The sequence below is a fragment of the Furipterus horrens genome, unplaced genomic scaffold (genome assembly GCF_987537825.1).
Source record: "Furipterus horrens unplaced genomic scaffold, mFurHor1.1.pri manual_scaffold_11, whole genome shotgun sequence".
Classification (NCBI taxonomy): domain Eukaryota; kingdom Metazoa; phylum Chordata; class Mammalia; order Chiroptera; family Furipteridae; genus Furipterus; species Furipterus horrens.
Window position 1 is genome coordinate 17,092,118 of NW_028327181.1, and position 21,080 is coordinate 17,113,197.

The window sequence follows — 21,080 nt, forward strand, 5'->3', positions numbered from 1 at the left end:
TCTTGATTGTTTCTCTCTTTACCATATGGTAAATACCCTACCAGTATTTTAACAAGTAAGTATGAAGAGATTTTAAAAATACACAAATTAATGGAATCTCACTGTAGCCCAAATCTGAGACCATTTACTTCCTTCAGCCACATGTCAACCTGAGGGTCATTGACACTGGACGACCCCCTATAATGAAGTCTTCTGACTCAGAGACTCCACATGGGCCCCAAGGAAGACCCCTTCCCCCACCACGGCCACAGAAGTGACAGCACCAGGGCCAGCCTGGGCAACACCATTCTGGGAAATGAAAATATAATACTGTAATTGAGCCTCAACGGTGGCAATTGAGAGGCAAAATATAAACAAAGTACATCTGTGTGGGTAGAAATGTAAAGAATTTGTCATCCATGTACCAGATAAATTCATAAACTCCGGGGGTTACAATGAGGTCAAACCTCTTTTCTGGTGCTCACCTGGATGAAAGGGCTGACTACATTCTAGGAAACAGTTGTGCTTTGGAAGACATGACTTGATGTCCTGGACCCTAGCAGAATAGCCTTGTTGTCACCACCACCTCAGACCCTGCCTGTCCTTTTCCTGCCTCTGGGATGCAGCTTGCAGCAGGGCCCTGTCATGCCAAGTGTTGAATCATTCACTCTGAAGGCTTTGACTTAGAAGCAGGTGGATCCTTGCTCCTGAGCTAATCCCTGTCAATCAGAAAGTCCCATCTTGACATCTACCTGGGTTCTGTATATTATCTGCAAAGTGCTCACTAATAGTGCAGCCTCTGCAGTCTTGTAAAGCAGCAGAACTACCTCCTCTGGAGCCAACACCCTTCATGAAACCCACACATGGTAGCTGCCCAGCCTCTGGGATAAAGGGCCTCAGGAACTGCAAGCTTTGTCTCCTTGCACACCTCTGAAGGGAATCGTCAGCTCTGAGGCATCAGGATCACATTGCATTGTATTCTCTCTCAGAGCAGATAGTCGGGTTTTATTGAAAGAGCAGTGAGAACTCGCTCATTGTTTTAAGTGGGGAGCAACCTGCCTGAGATAAATGGGAAAGATCCCTCGGGGCGCTGGGAGAAGAGAAAGCCTTAGGCAGCTGTGTTTCCTGGTCATAGTCAGTTACTAAAAGGCCATATGGGTCTAGAAGTGTGGGAACCAGTGGAGCATTTGCACAGTTAAAAGAGAGTTGCATACGGGGCACAGAAGGAAGTGATCTTTTCTGCATTCAACTGCCCAGTCATTCACCACATTTGCAAACACATCACATTCTAATATTTAGCTTGTTACTAAACTAAGAAAATATAAGAAGGTAGAGAAACATTTTGTTTGAAATATAAACACATTTAGGACACCTAAGAGAAACTTCTGACAAGAAACATGTGACACAGATGAGGAGAACACTGCAAATGTAAGAATATTAAGTCAATTTCTAAAACAAAAAAGTATTCTACATTCTTCACTGGTAAATGTGAAGCTTTACAAAACCATCACTTTTTACCAATTACATACTAAATCAGATCTCTATGAAAACTTAAATGTATGATATGAATTAAATGCTTGCTGCATTGTCTCCTTTGACTATGCCACTGAGTGTATGACCAGAAAACTCCCTTTTGGTGTCATTCCCCTGAGCAGCCCCTGTGAGCCCTTCAACCTGATACACTGTCCCACCATCTCTAATGTCGGACAAGAAGCTCACTGCGCATTTACTTAGCAACATCTTCACTGGAAGTGAAACCAAATTAATTTGTCACTTGCGTACGTGTTTGTACCTCACACAGAAGGGACCCTGGGGAGTGAGGTGCTACAGTAGTCAGTACAGCGTATCAGAATCACAGTATCTGAGAACCAGACCGCGCATGTGTGAATAGAGGCAGTGAGCTGCTGAGCTGCAGAAACCAGCTGAGCTCTCAAGGCTTTGATCCGGGGGGGGGGGGGGGGGGGCATGTGTGCCCTGTGACCAGGAGGGGGCGCTGTGGGACTGCCTTGTGGTCCCTACACAGCTGCTAGGTGAGAACTCTTCATTCAAAGGTGCCTGGGCCTGGGAGCTGGGCCCTGTGCTCCTTGCTGGGGACGCATCAGCTATGTGTCCTGTCTGGTCTGGCATGTTCTCCTGAGCAATAACCTTTGCGTGCTCTCAGCAGGTGCTTCCACCCAGAGCTCTTGCAAAGGGTGAGGATAACCTCCATCCCCCTCTGTCTGAGGTGTGAGCTGAGCCCGAGCACCAGGGCTCAGGGAGGGGCTGGGCATCACTGGATGGACACACATTTGCATGGACAGCCCCTCCCCTGGCAGAGGGTGAGGAAGAAAAGGGGGCCTGGGCAGCCCAGCCCCACTGTGGGGCTCAGGGGCTGTGCACCATGGCCTGGACTCCTCTCCTCCTCGTGCTCCTCTCTCACTGCTCAGGTAGGGGCAGGGCTCAGGCACCCTGGGCATCTCCCAATATTACTCCCCTCTTCCTGAGAATTCTTAGATTGTACAGTTTCTTAAGTTTCCATGAACATCTGTGTTTGCAGGGTCGCTCTCGCAGCCTGTGCTTACTCAGCCGCCCTCCATCTCTGCATCTCTGGGAGCAACAGCCACACTCACCTGCACCCTGAGCAGCGACATCAATGTCGGTGGTAAATACATATACTGGTACCAGCAAAAGGCAGGGAGCCCTCCCCGGTATCTCCTGTACTATAAGTCAGACTCAGACAAGTACCAGGGCTCCGGGGCCCCCAGCCGCTTCTCAGGATCCAAAGACACCTCGGCTAACGCAGGGCTCCTGCTCATCTCCGGGCTGCAGCCTGAGGACGAGGCTGACTATTACTGTGGTATATATCTTAAGAGTGGGGACAGCTATAGTTACCACAGTGGCTCAGATGACGAGGAAGTGAGACAAAAACCCCTGGGCCCACTGACCTTGGCTCTGAGCCTCTTTTATTGGGGAACTTCTATGGAGGCGCCGCAGGGGAGACTCCTCAGTAAGACCTGGTCATGAGCGGGAATGAGCAACTAAGGTAGGACAGGGCATTCCAGGGACCCACACAGGTGAGGTAATCCAGCCCCAGTCCGTGCGCACAGGGGAGTAGTAAGGTAACAACTTAATACTGTGTCTGCAACTACAAATGATGATCAAAGCAGTCATGTTAGCACTGGCCGGTGTGGCTCAGGTGGCTGGAGTGAAGTCCCATAAATCAAAGAGTCGTGGGTTCGATTCCCAGTCAGGCACAATTAGTCCAGGCATGTGTGGGAGGCAGCTGATCAATGTTTTATTGTTTTTTTTTTTTCTCTCTCTCTCTCTTCCTCCCTTCCTCTCTCACTGAAATCAATAAGCATGTTGTCAATTAAGAATAAAGAAAAGAAAAGAGAAGACAGTCATAGTCACCTGCAAAAGTTAAGCCTTAAAGTGTTACTATTATGTTGCTAATGATATGTCCATGGTGATATGTTAATATTCTCCTTGGTCATAGACAGTTTCCTCTCTCTCCCAATCAGCCCGCACACGTAAACAGACCTCGTCCTACAGACCCTTCTGCCAGCACCCCTCACATGGCCTCTCCTCCCCTCCCCTCTCCTCCCCTCTCCCTGCTGCTGCCTCCCTCACCATCCTCATCTCTCCCGCTGGCTCTTCGGGTCTTAATTCTATTCCTCACTTAAGTTTTCAGAAAAACAGTACCAAGTCCTTGCTGTAGCTCCCAGGGCTCTGCCTCTAGGGAGGGTGGGTAACAGATATTAGACCAGCACGAACTCACTGCCCAGTTCTTTCCTGCTGTCATCTCCCAGTTATAGTTGTCCGCTGTCCACCACCCAAGCCGATCTCTGTAATAGGACAATAAAATTATTGTTTTTTTCTTTAAAGGATGTGTCCACCCAACCTTTGAGTATTTCCCATAGAAGCTGTTGATGTATTTGTTATTCACCCTTGGGAAATACTGATCCCCGCAAAAGTCAGCCTGGATGGCATGGACAAAGGAAGGACTGGCTGCACATTTCAAAACGTACAAACATTTCTTCTTCCTCCTGAGAATGTTTCCTGAGAACATCAGAACTAACTCAGTCACACACACATTTTGCTCACATTAATGAAATCCCACGCATTGCTATTTTTACAAAATAGAAGTTGACACTCTGCTGGCACCCCCAGGGAGGCACCTGGGGTCTCTGGGTACTGTGGGGCCTGGCTGTGGTGTCAGGGCAGAAAGAAGGGGCTGCGTGCTCACCCCTGTCCTGTGCTCCCTGACACGTGAAGACCCCTTGTCTGAGGACACTGTGCCTTCAGGGTGAAAGTGCACAGATATCCCTCCCCCTCGGGACCTGGACCTCAGATGAAGTGCAATTGTTATCAGAGCTAATCTGCATCAGATGCCTCCTTTCTGCCTGTGATTCAGCCTGGTCCGAGGGGCGTGGGCTCTCACACACTGGCCTTCTCTAGCTCCGGGTCCCAGGGCTTAAAGGCTCTTACAGAGAATCAGCCCCAGGAGTAAGTTTGCTGGAGAACTGCCCTCAGGAGATGGAAGGCATATAAGATGGACAGGGGACCACTTGTCCTCATGCTTGGACCCTCAGGGTGTATTGGTCGTGCACTCTTTCCAAACACACACAGCTCTCCTCTCTCTGAGCGGATGTTGTTCTGGACTCTGCTGATCTCAGGCTTCTCTGTTTCTCCAGGAGTCAGGGCTCACCCTCTGCTGAACCAGTGTCCTCAGGGTCAGAATCTCCAGGAGGCAGGGTATCCATCAACAGGTATCCCAGGGACACTGAGTGGAACTGGGGTGCTGTTATCAGGGCAGCTGGGAAATGCTCTGAACCGCTGCTCTATTGGCTGCATGTTTTGCCGTCAGTCTGTGAGTGAGTGTTTCTTTGTTACCCAGCGTTACACAGAGTATCCTGACTGATTCGGGGCAGACATTCTGAGACTCGGCATCTTACAACATAGAAATCAATGACAGAATATTTCCTCATGTGTTTGGACAACTGGCATTTCCACTAGCTGTGCAGGGCCCCGAGTTTCTCCATAGCAGGTGTTTAGCAGGATTGATTCTGAGAGGAGTGAGTCACCCAGACAGATGACATAATGCTCAAGCTGCTCCTAAGCTTTGGCCAACACGCCCACATGGGTGTCTCCCCAGTGGTCCTGAGTGTCTGGGCCTGGCTCAGGTGACTCAGGTGACTTTGCTGGTGAATTGTATCAATTGTTTACATTGGAATTAATAAATATTGTACACCAATATTTAAAAGAAAACAGAGGAGGAGGAAATGCTTTGGAACATATTGCATAAGGCCAGGCCTTCTCTGTTACTCTAACCAGACAAAACAGTTAAAGGAAAGACCCACGGTCCCATCAGTGATTGTGGCAGCTCAGTGGGGAGCTGAACTTCAACCCCACTTTGCAGCAAAGTGACTAAATGAGATGGTACAGGGCAGCTCTAGTGTGCACACGTGCGCCCCTGATGGTGACTGTGGGGACCAGTGAGAAATGAGCCCTGACCCCATCCTGCACTAACAGCACTAACTAGAAGTGGGAGGCAGGGGAGTTGGGACTGCAGTTGCCCTCCACCCTCCCTGGTATAAGAGAGACCAAAGGGCCCAGTGGGGGGCTGAGTGCCCACTCCCACTGCTCTCAGGAACTCACTCAGCCAGCGGGGGGCTTGGTCATACCCCACCTGATGGGAACCAGCTGGTGACAATCACTGATTCAGTGTGTTAGGAAAGTGTCAGCAGCACAGAGCTGGCCTTGGAGGCAGGACTCCACCTTTGCTGTGGCCGGTGGCAACCAAACACACTCCCTGACCGGGTGCAGCTTAGCAGAAGGCTCACCTGATTAAAAAGAAAGTAGATGGGACCCAGAGGGTCCTAATGTATTTTCTAAAATGTCCAGAATCCAGTAAAAAACACCTGGGAAGAATTCTTTTTCCCAAACGGTGACTGTTAAATTGTTACTAGGAAATATGTTAAAACCCATACGCAGGTTCTTCAGAGTGTAGTTTTATTTAAAAATACTCTCTGAGTAGCGATGTGGCCATATTATGGGAGGGTGGCCCTTTGACCTATCATGACTGATGCCCATAGAAGAAGACGGCCATGTGAAGTCAGGCAGACGCAAGGAGATCGCCCTGTAAAGGCAGAGGCAGAGACTGGATTTATGCAGCTACAGGCCAAGGAACCCTGACATTTCTGGAAAACCTCCTTTACCTCTGGAGGGGCAAGGAAGGTGCCCCTACAGGAGTCAGAGGGACATGGCCCTGTCACTCACACTGTGGACTTGTAGCCTCTGGAGTGGCCAATGGAATAGATGTTGGCGTTGCCTGTGGTCCACCAGATGGGTGGTCTGAAGCCAGCTTTTGCCCTTGATCCACCAACAGCCTCCAGGCTTACTTTCTGTGTGTCCAGACCTGGCCCCTCCCCACAGACTCTCGTGCACCACTGATTCCCACCCAGCTCTCACTGTCGGTCTCTGCCTCTGAAAGCTCCAGCTTCTCAGGTCCAGGGGAGATGAACACAGTGCTCCAGGTCAGGCGGAAATGGTGAACTATATGCGGACTGTGACAGGGACCCTGGGGGTGGTCAGGGAGGCCTCTGAGCAGAAAGTCTTCCCCTGCCTGCCTGGGCTTTTATTTTTTAGAGACCCCCTCCCAATGGCCACACTTACCCTGCGCCCCTATGGCCCTTATTGGTGCTGTGGCCCAGCTGCATTTCACTAGTGCGGATGGAGGGGGTGTCCCCATCGATCATCTCCTCGTCCATATTCTGAGTGCAGCTCTGCAGTGACAGTGCCAGGCAGCTGACCGGAGGCACTGGAGGCCTCCCAGACCCTCCACGGGGCATCTTCTACCCATTTCACTTTCTGTGCCACCAAAAGGTGAAGCCCTGTGTCTCCCCAGAACTCTACCCCGGGGACAGGAGTTTCCACTCCAGGGCTCAGGATAAATTGGGGTCAGAGGGCGCTGCCCCTCACTCCACATCATCCCCGCTCGCCTTGTACTGGGGCGTGAACGTGACCAGCACACACAGCTTCCGGTCCCCCTCAGCCTGCTTTTGTCCATGTGGCTACCTCACCCTCCACGCACAAAACAGGGAGGGGACACAGGGCTGCCCAGGAGGAATAGGAGTGGTGTCTTGCTGGACCAGGACTACCCTGGGCCTCCCTGGATTATCTTTGGGTCCCTCCGGGAGGGGTTCAAAGACATCTGGGGTGAGGCTGACCCAACAACCCACAACGTCTAAAGAGGTTGCCATTACGCGATTTCCTGAGGCAAGCGCCTCACGAACTGTGGACAGAACGAGTACGCATGTTGTCCCTGTAGCATCCCCAGCCAAGTGAGTAGAAGCTTCTCTAGAATGTGGCTGCCTGGTCACCAGGGTTCCAAGTTCTGTTTTGCTCTATCACCAGGAAGCATCCTAGGGTCCCTGCCTGTGCTTGCACCTCAGAAATGAGCTCCCCAAGAGCGTCTCTGGGCTGCTGGCTGCTCCCTGTGCACCCACACCTCACACAGTTACAGCCCCGCTGTCCACACACTGTCACACTGACACCCCCACCCCCAGCCCCAGGGAGCCCGCGAGCAGCCAGGACTCCAGCTTTGAGGACATAGACAGGTTCAGGCTCCTCCTTCTCACCGGTGACATGACCTTCAGCAAGTTATGTCTTCTCAAGGCCTCCTGGTCCCCCGGTCTGCACACTGGGGGCTTCCCAGCACCTACGACCTACGGTGTCCTGAGGTGGGTGGCGCTGTGAACACCTCAGGTAATATTCGGAAAGGGTGGTGCTAAACAATAAACAAATGGCCAGGCACATATTGTTTAATAACTTGACCCTTTATAACTAGTTTATACCTTTTGACATTTAGTCATTTCTCCCACCTCCCACTCTAGCCTCTGGCAAACACCAATCTATTCTGTGTATCTATGAGCTTGTTTTCTGTTTGTTTGTTTGTGTATTTGTGAGTTTCTTGTTTTTTCTTTTGTTTTCTTGACTATGTTTTAAATCCAGTTATAGGTGTGACCATATGGTGTTTGTCATCCTCTATAGACTTACATCACTTAGCTTATCTTCCTAAAAGTCTATCTACTTTTAGAAGTGAATAATATTTATATATAATCATATATGTGTGATGGGTTTGAAATCTCTGTTTGAAAAAAGACACAATTCTTCACTGTGGCATGGGGGAAAGAAGCCAATAAATGACTGTCCGAGAATTTGTGCTGGTCTGGACTTCCTTCTACTCACGCATGTCATCCATGAACCTCACGACTCCAAACATAGGATGACTTGTTCCTCCTTCACTCTTTCAATCAGTACAACAATCTATTAGCTCACCATTCTGGAGAATATAAAACTCATACATTTATGTGAGAATAGTTGTAGTCCATTGCTTTCACATGCAAGAGTTTAAGGACATTTGAAATACACCTATGTGCTAAAGCACATACTGATAGAGGGAGACTGTGTGTTTTCACGGTCAGCCAGGGACTAGGTGTAGGTACAGAGGATGGAGGATTTAACAAGGAGAGTCCTAGTGATGATGTTAAGGGGATGGTGGAGACAGGTGGATTTTTTGAACTATTCTCAATAATTTGTGTAACTTAAAATTCTCTACATTATATATATATTTTAAATATCTCTTTCTATGTGTAATATTTGGAAATTTTACACAATGCACATGAAAATACATCATGTGGACTTCCGGCCAAGATGGAGGCTTAGACGGACATGCTAGGTCTCCCTCTACAACTAGAGAGGAATACAACTACTTCAAAACAAAGGATAACTAGAAATTCCAGAAAATAAAACTACACGGAAGTCCAACATATGAAGTTATAAACCAGCGGTGCCATTTGGGCAGGTAAGAGTTAAAGAGGGCAGTGCTGTTTGCGGTCGCACTTGGAGCGGCGGGCGGCGAGGAATCCCGGCTGCGCAAGCCCCTGGCGGTGTGCGACTCCGGCGCTGGGGAGAGCGGCCGCTGCATCGCCTTGAACAGTGAGGCCCAGGGGGACGGGAGGACGGATCCCGGTCTCCTAGCTGAATAACTGTGTGAATCCATCTTGGACCCCCGCCCCCAAAGAAAGCACCACAGGGCTGCGAAATAGGTCGCGGACAGGCAGGCGCCGGTCGCTGACTTGTGACGCCAAACGGCGCCGGTCACTGGGTCATTACGAGTACACAGGCACTGCCCCCGACAGCCGGCCCAAGAAAACAAAACGCATCTGTCAAAATGAGGCAGACAACTATAGAGATCCCGGTGACACAACTCACCAGGCAGCAGATAGAGAACCTGACAGATGAACAGATAAGAAACCTGTCAGAGGCTCAGTTCTGGGCCATTGTTATCAGGTGGCTTACAGAATTCACAAAAGAGAAGGAAAAAGATAAGAAAGAAGCGAAAAAATTTCATAACGAAAGGAACAAAACCGCATACGAGATAGAAGGTGAGAAAAAATCCAGAGTTCATTTCAACAAACTGGAATATGGAGAAGGAACAAGCAGTCAACCAATGCAGCGAGAGGAAATGGGAAGCAACAATGAGAGGATCAGAAACCTCTGGGACAGCTATAAAAGGCCCAACATAAGAATCATTGGTTTGCCAGAGAATGAGGAAGATGAACTAGAACTTGAAAAATTGAGTGAAAATATAATAAAGGAGAACTTCCCAGACTTGGGGAAGGGAATAGACTTGCAGGTCCAGGAAGCAAGGAGAGTTCCCAAGAGACTGGACCCAGGGAGAACCACTCCAAGACACATTATAATCAAAATGTCAAAAATTAAAGATAAAGAGAGAATCTTAAAAGCAGCAAGAGAGAAGAAAAGAATTATGTACAAAGGGGTCCCAATTAGACTATCAGCTGACTTCTCAAGGGAGACCCTACAGGCAAGAAGGGACTGGCAAGAAATATTCAAAGTAATGAAAGTCCAAAACCTACAACCACGAATACTCTATCCAGCGAAACTGTCATTCAGAATAGAAGGACAGAGAAAGTGTTTCCAGGACAAAATAAAACTGAAAGAGTTCATTAGATCCAAACCACTGTTATATGAGATGTTAAAGGGACTGGTTTAAAAAAACAGAAGCTAGGGAGATGAAACAAAGGCAAACTAAATAGGCAACGAGAGTGGAAAAGGAACTGTGGGTATGGGAAGCATATTGGGGGGAGGTCAACAGGGAGGGGGAATGGGGAAAGGGAAGGAGATGATATAGGAATTGGGGATCAAGGTAGGAGGGAATGGAATAGACGGAGAGAGGTTGGGAGGAACTGTATGCACAACTAATGGACATAATCTAAAAGGGGGGGACAACTGGAGGGAGGGGGGCCACCGGGTGGAGGGGAGCAGAGGGAAGGGAAATTGGCACAAATGTAATATTTTAATCAATAAAACACATTAAATCTGAAAAAAAAAAAAAAAAGAAAATACATCATGTGTATGTCCTGACATTAAGATAATTCATAGTTACCAAAAGTTGTGTTTTCGCTATGTGTCATCTCAAATTTAAATCCATTTTCCCACAGCAGACAGAGAAGTATCTGACTTGGATGGAGTCATGGTGAAAACAGAAATCCATAGTTTTCAAGCAGCAAAGGAGTCAGGGAAGCTTGGTGTCTGAGAGCAAAAGGAGGGGCTTCCAGGAAGGTATGGAGGGGGCCAGGCCATGGCTTCTGAGAGGAGCTGATAAGTTGGGGTTCCATGCAAACAGTAGTGAGGAGTCACTGAGGGTTTTGAGTGGTAGTGACCTGCCTGAGCTGAATGAGAAATACCCCTTGAATGGCTTGAGGACACAGCACCCAAGGTAAGCAATTGATTCTGGTCCTAGTCATTTGCTAAGAGGCTCTGAGAGTCTAGAAGTATGGGGACCATTGGACCATTTTCCCAGTTAAAGCAGAGCTTGATACAGGTCACCAAAGAAAGGGATTATTTCTGCATTCAACTGCCCAGATAGTCAGCACATCAGCAAACACATCACAACCTCACACCGATCTTATTACTAAACTAAGGCAATGACTAAGATGCCACAGGAAACTTTAGTTTGAAATATAAACAAATTTAGCATGCCTAAGCAAAACTTCTGACAAGGAACATGTCAGATAAGGAGAGCACAGCAAACAGAAGAATATTAAGTCGACTTCTAAAACAAAGAAACATTCTACATTCTTCACCAGTAAATGTGAAGCTTAACAAAGCCGTCACTTTTTACCAATTACATACTAAATTAAATCAGATCTCTATAAAAACTGTAAATGCAACACATGAATTAAATGCTTGCTGCATTGTCTCCTTTGAATATGCCACTGAGTGTATTCTTGGAAAACTCCCTTTCGGTGTCATTGCCCTGAGCAGCCCCTGTGAGCCCGTCAAACAGGATACACTGTCCCATCATCTGTAATGCTGGACAAGAAGCTCACTGTGCATTTACTTAGCAACATCTTCCCTGGAAGTGAAACCAAATTAATTTGTCACTTGTGTACATGTTTGCACCTCCCACATGTAAGGGACAAGAGAACTGGTGACTCTCAAACTGTTAGAGAGAGAAAGGGGGTTCTATCACATGGCACCTTGGTGTAAAACCCAACAACTAGTGTTGAGTAAAATAGGTCTTTATTCACAGTATTCCAACCTGGAGAGGGCAGTAAGCATTTCAGCTCAGAGACCTGCTCTCCCATGGGACCCAGAATTTACCTTGCTCCCCAAAAGGTTAGAAGCCAAAAACATGCCCAGAAGTTCCCCATCCCTTATCTGTCAGCTGTCTCCTTCAGGATCTGGGGTACAATGTCATCAGCCTCCATAAAGCAGTCCAGGAAAACATGTGCTTTGCCCTTTCAAAGCCACATGGTATTCTCTCTTTCAAAGCAGCATGGAGTTCTCTCTTTCCCTTCCAAGCCGTGTGGAGTTCTACTTTTCCTGCAAACCGTGTGGATCTCCTCTCCTCCCTTTTCTAAAATGGTTGCCACCATATTTTTAAATCCCTGACTGAGGCCTGTGACAAAGTGGGCGTGGTAACCAGTTCTGACCACTCACAGAATCTTGCACAGGCTCTGTATTCTCTTTCTGCACCATTCCATGGTCAAAACCCTTCCCATCTTCTTGGGGCCTTGGAAGAACCAAAGCCATTTGCATAACTAAGACACTAGCTACTAGCCATAGTCATGCAAAGGCATCTTAAAAGTTGTTCCTTCTTCCCTATCCCCCAACCCACAGGCTCTGAGTATTTTTGGAGACCCCCACTCTGTAACAAAACCGGGAGAAAACAATTAGTAGCAAAGGGCAGATGTAATCAAAGGGTCTCTGAGCCAGAGTTAACAGTATTAACACACTTACAAGTCAGGACGGGGGCATTCTGCAGCTCAGCACAAATGCTTCTGAGGACAAAGGATATCTGAGATCAAAGGGGTGGAGATATCCATCACCAAACACAGGGAAATGAGAAAATGTAGCTAGACAGCCCAGCAAACAAGTTAAGAACATTTCAAAGGAGAGCTGGAGATAGACCTATAACAAGATCACCCTGAGTTAATTATCACCCTCAGTTAATTTAGCTAATCGAGTTAGTTTGTAACTCTGGAGTATTCAGCATGGAAACATGGAGAAGGAGAGGAAGGGAAGGGGGAGGAGGAGGGGGAGGAGGAGGTGGGGTAGGGGGAGTTTTACTTGCGTTAGGATAAAAACAGCCAGCTCCACCTTTTCGGGCGCACCTTTTGATCTGGCTGTGCCCAGAGCTGCAGATCTGTGAATGAACAACTGCCTCGGTTACTGCTAAACTTCTGTGTCCTAGTGTTTTAATTGTGAGCGTTTCTCACACACAGAAAGGGACACCTAGGATGAGTCACTACCGTAACCCGTACAGTATATCAGAATCACAGTATATCTGGGCACCAGACCATGGATGTTTGAATAGTGTAAGTCACCTGCTGAGCAGCAGAAACCAGCTGGGCTCCCAGGACTTTGGTCCAAGGAGACAGCTGTATCCTATGGCCAGCAGGGGGCACTGTGTGGCCAAAATAGTGGTTCCCACATAGCAGCTCAGTGAGGACTCTTCACTCAAAGGCGCCTGGGCCTGGGGGCTGGGCCCTGTGCTCCTTGCTGGGGACTCACCAGCTGTGTCTCCTGTCTGGTCTAGCATATTCTCCTGAGCAATATGTGTGGTCTCAGCAGGTGCTTCCTCTGTGAGCTCTTCCAAAAGATGAAGAGAACTTCCAACTTCTCAATCTAGGGTGTGAGCTGAGCCCTAGCACCAGGGCTCAGGGAGGGGCTGGGCAGTCCCTGGATGGACACACATTTGCATGGACAGCCCCTCCCCTGGCAGAGGGTGGGGAAGAAAAGGGGGCCTGGGCAGCCGAGCCCCACTGCGGGCTCAGGGGCTGTGCACCATGGCCTGGACTCCTCTCCTCCTCGTGCTCCTCTCTCACTGCTCAGGTAGGGACAGGCCTCGGGGTCATGTGCATCTGTAAACATCACTCTATTTTTGTTCATAATACATAGAATATTTACTTAGGTCCCCGACCCCTCATTCATAAGTGTCTATATTTTCACAGGGTCCCTCTCGCAGCCTGTGCTGACTCAGCCACCCTCTGTTTCTGCATCTCCGGGAGCAGCAGCCAGACTCACCTGCACCCTGAGGAGTGACATCAGTGTTAGCAGCTATGGTATATGGTGGTACCAGCAGAAGCAAGGGAGCCCTCCTCGGTATCTGCTGTACTACCACACAGACTCAAGCAAGCACCAGGGCTCCGGGGTCCCCAGCCGCTTCTCTGGATCCAAAGACACCTCGGCCAACGCAGGGCTCCTGCTCATCTCCGAGCTGCAGTCTGAGGACGAGGCTGATTATTACTGTATTATTGGGCACAATAATGCTTTGCACAGTGACACACACAGATTGGGAAGTGGGACAAAAACCTCGACCTCCCAGAGTCTTGGTCACAACTAATGAGTATTTAAAAATAACTCCTATTAATGCAAACTAGAATTGGAAGTACCTCCTGGTTTACAGTGTGTCTTGTGTCAGTTTTTTATTCATATTTATTAAGTCTCAGGAAAACAGAACCAATACAAAATAAATTATTTATTGTGTCACCCAAATGTTGCCTGTTATCCAAGTGTAATAAAACCAGAGCATGTGGAATTACTGTTTTAGTCTTGAAATAAGGAAAGAGTTGTTTTTCTTTTCCAGAGCCTTGGGACCATCCCAGCAGGTTGACTGTCCTCCATTGCAGGGACCCTGCTGTTCTGGCAGTCAAAGCCGCGGCCTTCTCCTTCCTCCCAGGCTCCTGTGCTCCGGGCTGGCTGAAAAGCACTGTGTACTATTGACAAGGCACCAGAAAGCGAGATCCTGGGTGCGGACTCAGGCCCAGGAGGAATTCCAGAGGCAAAGCTGGCCTGGAACCTTTTCTGAGTATGGAAACCTTCAGTGAACTCAGGCACAGGGGGTTATCAAAGGGGAAACTTGTGGCATGAGGCCCAGGAATCTCTTTTTGGGTCACGGATGGTGAGAACGCTCCACCATTGCTGGGATAATGCTGAGCCTGCTCCAGGGGACGTGGGTGAAGAGGGTCCATGGATGAGATGGTCTTACAGCTGCCATCACGCAGGACATGAGGATCTGGTGACGGGGTTTTCCTGAGCCCACAGGCCGTGACACGTCCCCCTCCCCTCTCACACTCCACTGGAAGGTGTCTACAATCCAGGGTGTGGGCTGGGCTGTGGGCTGTCAGGAGCAGGTGCTCCCCAATGTGCTCCTGTGTCACCGCCCCTGTGGAACTCTTGATGAGCCCAGATCCGAAGTCACCTTCTCCTGAACGCGTGTCAGCAAACACACTGAGCATTGCCATAGTAATGGTCCCCAAATCACGGACAGAGCACCTACTCTACCTTGCGACCTGGGACAAAGGTCACTGACAGTCAGGGCTTCAGCCCTCTTCACCAGAGCACTGTCTCACTCATGGCCTCTGTGACCACCTTTGATCTCTGGCCTGGTGAGGAGGCCGACTAGCTCTGTCACGTGGCTTAATAAACCCACTGCCACAAAGAACTCCCATGCCACGTGGAAGTGAAGTAAACATCTGCCCTCCTCTCTCTAGTGACCCATCACTGCCCTGTCCCTGACTGTGACCAATATTCATTTATGGTGTGGCTTCTGTTAACACTTGTGCCATAAACCAAGGGACCTCATGTTCTCACCATTGTCTGTCTTTATGTGGTCAACACAAATATCTCATTTTCTTACTGGTTTCCTAACACAACCAGAATCACTGTGTATCCCATTTCAGAGTTTCTGGGTGGCATGACAAGAAAAGCAGTACTCCCACCTTCTGTGACCTGGTTTCCCTGGGCCATCTGCTCCCAGGTAAGAACATAGTCAGGGCACATGCCTGGGTTGCGAGTTAGGTCCCCAGCTGGGAGCGCACAAGAGGCAACCACGCATTGATGTTTCTCTCCCTCTCTTCCCCTCCCTCTAAAAATTAATAAGTTAAATCTTTAAAAAAAAAGAGCAAATAAAACCAACAATTTAAAAGATAAAGAACAAGAGCAGTGAAAGGAAGAGCTATACACACATGGACACACACATGTGCACATACAGTCAAGGCTGAACGTAGCTTGGCCAGCATTTAATAAGCAAGACAATACTTAATAATAGAGTGTAAGAAACAATAGAAACACAGCCACTGTAGGATGGAGCTGGAGCCTCCGACCAGGAGGAACTGCCTTGCACGTCTTCCTCCTCCAGCCTCTGTAATTAATGGCTGAGGCCAAAGAAAAGCCTCTGGGCTGGGTCAGAGCAACAGTATGTTCCAAACAGCTGTTCGAAAAGGTAACAGGAGAGCAGACACCTGATTGTAGGGCTAAAAATTAAACACATTCTTTAGCATGTGCACCACCATATTTAGCTAAAGAATAATTTACCTGTAGGAATTCCTTCAGTGGCTTATTATCACCAACAGAAATACTTCCCTTCTATTCATGTAATTACTTTCCTCCCCTTCCTCATAAAAACCACTGCCTTCACCTCTTAATGGCATCATTTGGCTTTCTGTGTGAATCTATGCCCCAGGCTTGCAATTAATTTTTATACCAAATAAATGCCTCTTGTCTCTCACTCTGGCTTTTAATTTTTAAGTTAATAGTAGTGATATTATACACTTATGATTTTATTTTTAAAGATAAATGCTAAAGTGAAATTTAATAGAAACATAATAAAAACAGAAAAATAGTCATCTCTCATTGACTTTAGAGAAAATCCTCAAATAATAAAATGGTAAAATCCAAAAATAACAGAGTGAAATACAATAGTTAATGTATATTTTTATGTCAGTTATTTTTATAGAGAGAATAAAGTTTCCCCTACAGTGTTCAGTCTGTAGACGGAAACATTTTTAAGATTAGAGGAAAAAAAGAAAAAAGGAAAAAGAATCTCAAATATATAATATATTATATAATATATTCAAAAGAAGAGAATGAATCCTCAGAGGAGCACTGAAGGGGACATGACAGCCCAGCGTGGGAAGCAGGAGACAGGACACTTTTTCTGTGACAGAGTAAAGTGTAGTGACTAAGAGAGACATAAAACGTCATTATCAGGGCAATGGGGGTGGTAATTGAACAGGAGTCTCTCACAACATCACCACCAACAACACACGGTCACCTGAGAAGGGTAATTCACAAGACTTTTTGTCAGTATGAACTGACAGAGTGCAGTGAAGAGCTTTGAGCCTTGAACTGGTTTAAAATGGTCCTATATGTGTCGTGGTACCACACAAGCGGAAGATGCAAAACAAAAGGTCAAGAAAACCTAAAATATCTGGCAACATAAAAACTGTGCCTACACCCTGCACTCAGCAGCCTGGACGTCATTAGTTATCTAGAGACATTCACTGTCTTAGACCAACCCATTGAGAAACCTACTCATTCTCCTGTTCTGGGCAGTGACACCACAAGATCCAGGAGCAAAATCAGGTTGCCCTCCAGGAGCGCTGGATCAGACACCAGCAGGGGGCACTGCAGGGCAGGTCCTGCCAGGGCTGGGTTCAGGAAAAGGCCAAAATGGGAAATGCTCTACTTCTTTGGCAAACTTGGACAGAGAGCTTCCTTACCAAAGTGAGATTTTTATGTATCCCTGATTATTTATTTAACCAGAATCAAGTGTCTCACACTCATACTGGGTAACAGGGTCTACAACACATAGCCCTTTGTCTCAATATAGGCCCCCCAAGACTGTCCTTGGAAACCACATGCCATCTGATGGTCTCTCATTCAGCAGATAGTCCCTGATGCCAGAGGCAGGCTGCCTAGGGACAATCCATGACAGGCAGGGCAGGAGCAGGGACGCACATTGTTCAGCTGTGTCTGACTCCGGATTGCTGACTCACGCCTCCGTATGACTACACCTATGAGTGACTACCTGCTGTGTGCGGGGCCCAGGCAGGGCTGGGAGCCTTAGAGGGCGTGACAAGGAAGATACAGAATCTGATAAAGCTCCTGGGTTCCATCTGCTGCCCAGCAGGTGACTGAGAGGCGGTGAGAGCCAAGTCAGTGAGCAGGAGCAGGCTGTGGGTTTGGTAAAAAGATGAGCCCGGGGTCCTTGACCGAGAATAGAGCAGGTGAGGTAGAGAGAAAAGGTCACATTTTGCAGGTTTCAGGGGGAGGAAGTCAAGGACGCCCTGGGGAAGAGGCTGGTCCTTGAAGACTGGGCGGGAGGGGAGCAGCTTCACCTCCTGGGTGACATTCACAGGCAGGTGTGAGTGGCCGAGGTCCCAAGGTCACCCCTGTGATGGAAACTGAGCCACAGCCTCCCTGCTTGTTCAGTGGTGACACAGGTAGGTTCCTTCTCCAGACAACAAGTGGGGCTCTTGCTCGGTTTCTCATTTCCTCTGAGGTTTATTTGAGATGTCCCCCCGCCCCCCATGACCGTGGCATTCAGGCTGATTTTCCTCTTGGGAGCGAAACCCCTCAGCATTACCAGGCATCTAATCGCCTCAGGAGCCTTCCAAGCAAGAGAGACTCGGCCTCTCTCACCAATTCATCAGGAACCCTGGTCTTCACAACACTGGACTAGATCACTCACAACATCTCCCCTGACCCCTTTACTGTGACAGGCAAGGGGACCGTCTGATTGACCTGGGGAACATGATGCCTGTCCCTGGAGTTGGAACTGGAGTCAATCATGTGCTGACCCCATGGCTGGGAGATTTGAGTCCAAATAAAAGAGAACAAGACGGTTCCCGTCACTGGTCTCACCACGTGCATCACTCTGCCTTCCACCCGCCTCATCAGTTTCCCGTTGGGTCTGGTGCTGTGGACACAGGAAGCTGATCAGGGAAACACGCCACATGGTCCAGTCTCACAAATTACCAGTTCTGACCCCTGACCCTATTAATGTTCTGCAGAAGTTCAGTTCTAAGGAAAGCCACAGCCCTCCCACCAGTGAGGCAATGATCCGAAGTCAAGTACTCTTAGGAAGGTTAGGAAGTGGCAAAAATCCTGAATATGGCCTCCTTTTCCCGAGAGACTGACACAGGCAAAGCAGGTTTGTGAGCTGCCTGGAGACACTGCCCACCATCCCCTGGGCATCTCCACTTCACCTGCCCCTCCCTCAGGTGAGGACAGTCCCAGAGGACCAGCACTAGGACCTCTGGCCACATGCTCCATGATGCATCTCCTCCTGCTTTTATTTCTAAAAGTGCTTTGCAGGTCACCTTGAAGTCACTGCTGAGAATCCCCACTTCACATGTCCTGGTCACAGGTGGTACTATCACTGTCACCTTCCCCTTCTTGTCCAGGGAGCCAGGATCAGAGTAATCCTGACTCAAAAATCAGATATTCGATTCTCATACAAATATACAGTAGACAAGTGTGAATTATTTATTCAACTTATATATTAGTGAAGGTACCAGTTAGTAGGTAAAGCTTGACCAAAAAGCATATGTAAAAGCAAACATACAATCTGCTGAAATAAAGCACAGACATTGAAAAATATATTTTGTTGTATTAGAGCAACAGTGATTTATTTCTAACAAGGGAGGAATCATATTAAAAAAAATAAAGCTGTGTCCTGAAAATGAGGGACATACCTCCATGGGCCAGTCACTGCTCAGGACCTGATCCTGCTCTAAGATAAGAGTACGTGAGTGAAACAGTTGGGTGTTCTCCACTGAATAGCCAAGGGACGCATGGACAGACTCACCCTGAGGAGTCTGAGTAGAACATGAAGTGACCTGGAGTGATGAGGATGCCACATAGGGTGGGTATCTGAACTGTCCCTAAGGCAGGGGGTCATTGAACAGAGCTGTCTGTGGAAAGCCACTATGTCACCCAATGGTGTGTCTATGTCTGGGCACCAGAGGGCACTCAGAGACTGTTCCTGAGGGTCTATGGTAATCAGAGCTAGACCTGTCACTTGGCACTGCATGGTGCCCTCTGCTCAGGGCACACAGCTGTGACCCTGTCAGCCCCTGGGTCCCACACAGCTCCCCCTTACCCATGCCACACTGAAATCCTCAGTCACAGGCACCTGACTCAGGGCCCACTGAGGGATCAGTAATCTGTGGAATCTCATTTGCATGAATGGACCCTCCCTTTCTCAGAGTATGAAAAGGGGAAAGGAGAGGTTCAGGGGAAGCTCTGCTTCAGCTGTGGGACCACTGAAGGCAGGACCCAGTGATGGTCTCCACCATGGCCTGGGCCCCTCTCCTTCTCACCCTCATCGCTCTCTGCACAGGTGAGAAGATGTTGGGACAAGGGAAGAGACCTTGGGAAGACATGTTGGGGTCTTCTTCTTCCTCTTGTCTCCAGACCCAGACTCACCATCTCTGTGTGTCTCCCTTTTCCAGGATCCCGGGCCCAGTCTGTGCTGACGCAGCCGGCCTCAGTGTCTGGGGCCCTGGGGCAGAGCGTCACCATCTCCTGCACTGGAAGCAGCACGAACATTGGGGATGGTTACGGTGTGCAGTGGTACCAGCAGGTCCCAGGATCAGCCCCTAAAACCGTCATCTATGGTACCAGCAACCGACCCTCAGGCATCCCCGACCGATTCTCGGGCTCCAGGTCTGGCAGCTCAGCCACCCTGACCATCAGTCGGCTCCAGGCTGAGGACGAGGCCGATTATTACTGCTCAGCATGGGACAAGAGTCTCAGTGCTCCCACAGTGCTGCAGGCCTGTGGGGAAGTGAGACAAAAACCTGCTGTCCCCCTGCAATGCAGTTCCCTAGGGCCGTCCCCACTCCTCTGATAAAAGAGCTGCTTTCTGAGTTTGCTTGGCCTGAAACTGGGGTCTGTGACCCACCATGGGGAACTTGAACTGGGATGTCTGCCCATATTATTTGAATTCTACCCCTCAAGCCTGTCTGGGCAGCAACACATTGTATAATTTTCTCAAACTGAGCAGAAGTTCCTGCGTGTCAGGGGAGGCTGCCCTGGGAGTCCATGATGGCTCAGGAAGAACCAGGGACACAGAAACTGGCTGTGTCTGAGTCAGTGCACATCAGGAAGGTCCAGTGTGTGTGCTGTCACCAATAGGTCCCCACACAGCCTCCACCCTCCTCATCTGTCACTATAGCAGTCACCTTTGTGGTCCACGATTCATTCCCTGCATCAGGTCTGGCAGCTCAGGCTCCTTGGCATCACTGGGCTGAGAGCTGAGGACAAGGCTGCTTCTCACAGCCTCTCCTGTGACAGCAGTCTCCGTGCTCCTACAGAGCTGCAGACCCAAGGGGTCCTGAGACCAGAGAAGCTGTTCTCATCTGCAGGGAGGGGACGCCCCAGCATCTGCGCTCAGGCTCAGCCTGTGGCTTCTGCTACTGCAGCCGCCACCACGGGCGGCTAAAATGTGGCCAAAGGCTTTTTCTGAATCTGTTGAGATCATATGATTTATATATTGATCTATTAATACGACACATTATATTAAAGAGTTGATCAATGTGGAAACCAAGTTGGATATCTGGTATAAATCAAATATGGTAATGGTGTATCCGCTTATTAGTCTGATATTGGAATATCTGTGTGAATATTTTCTTCTGAATATTTGCATTAATATTTCATATTATTGTTTGTAACTTTCCCTTTTCTGTATTTTATTTGTCAGGTAGAGGTATCCCTATTACATCTTCTCTCTATAAGATTTA

At 48.5% G+C, this 21,080-nt stretch overlaps 2 pseudogenes; both read left to right on the forward strand.

The window, feature by feature from the left end:
- The first annotated feature begins 2,359 nt into the window (after nucleotides 1-2,359).
- LOC149997075 (immunoglobulin lambda variable 5-37 pseudogene) lies at nucleotides 2,360-6,103 on the forward strand (annotated as a pseudogene).
- Nucleotides 6,104-19,632: 13,529 nt separating this feature from the next.
- Nucleotides 19,633-20,188, forward strand: LOC149997076 (immunoglobulin lambda variable 1-40 pseudogene; annotated as a pseudogene).
- The last annotated feature ends 892 nt before the right edge of the window (nucleotides 20,189-21,080 follow it).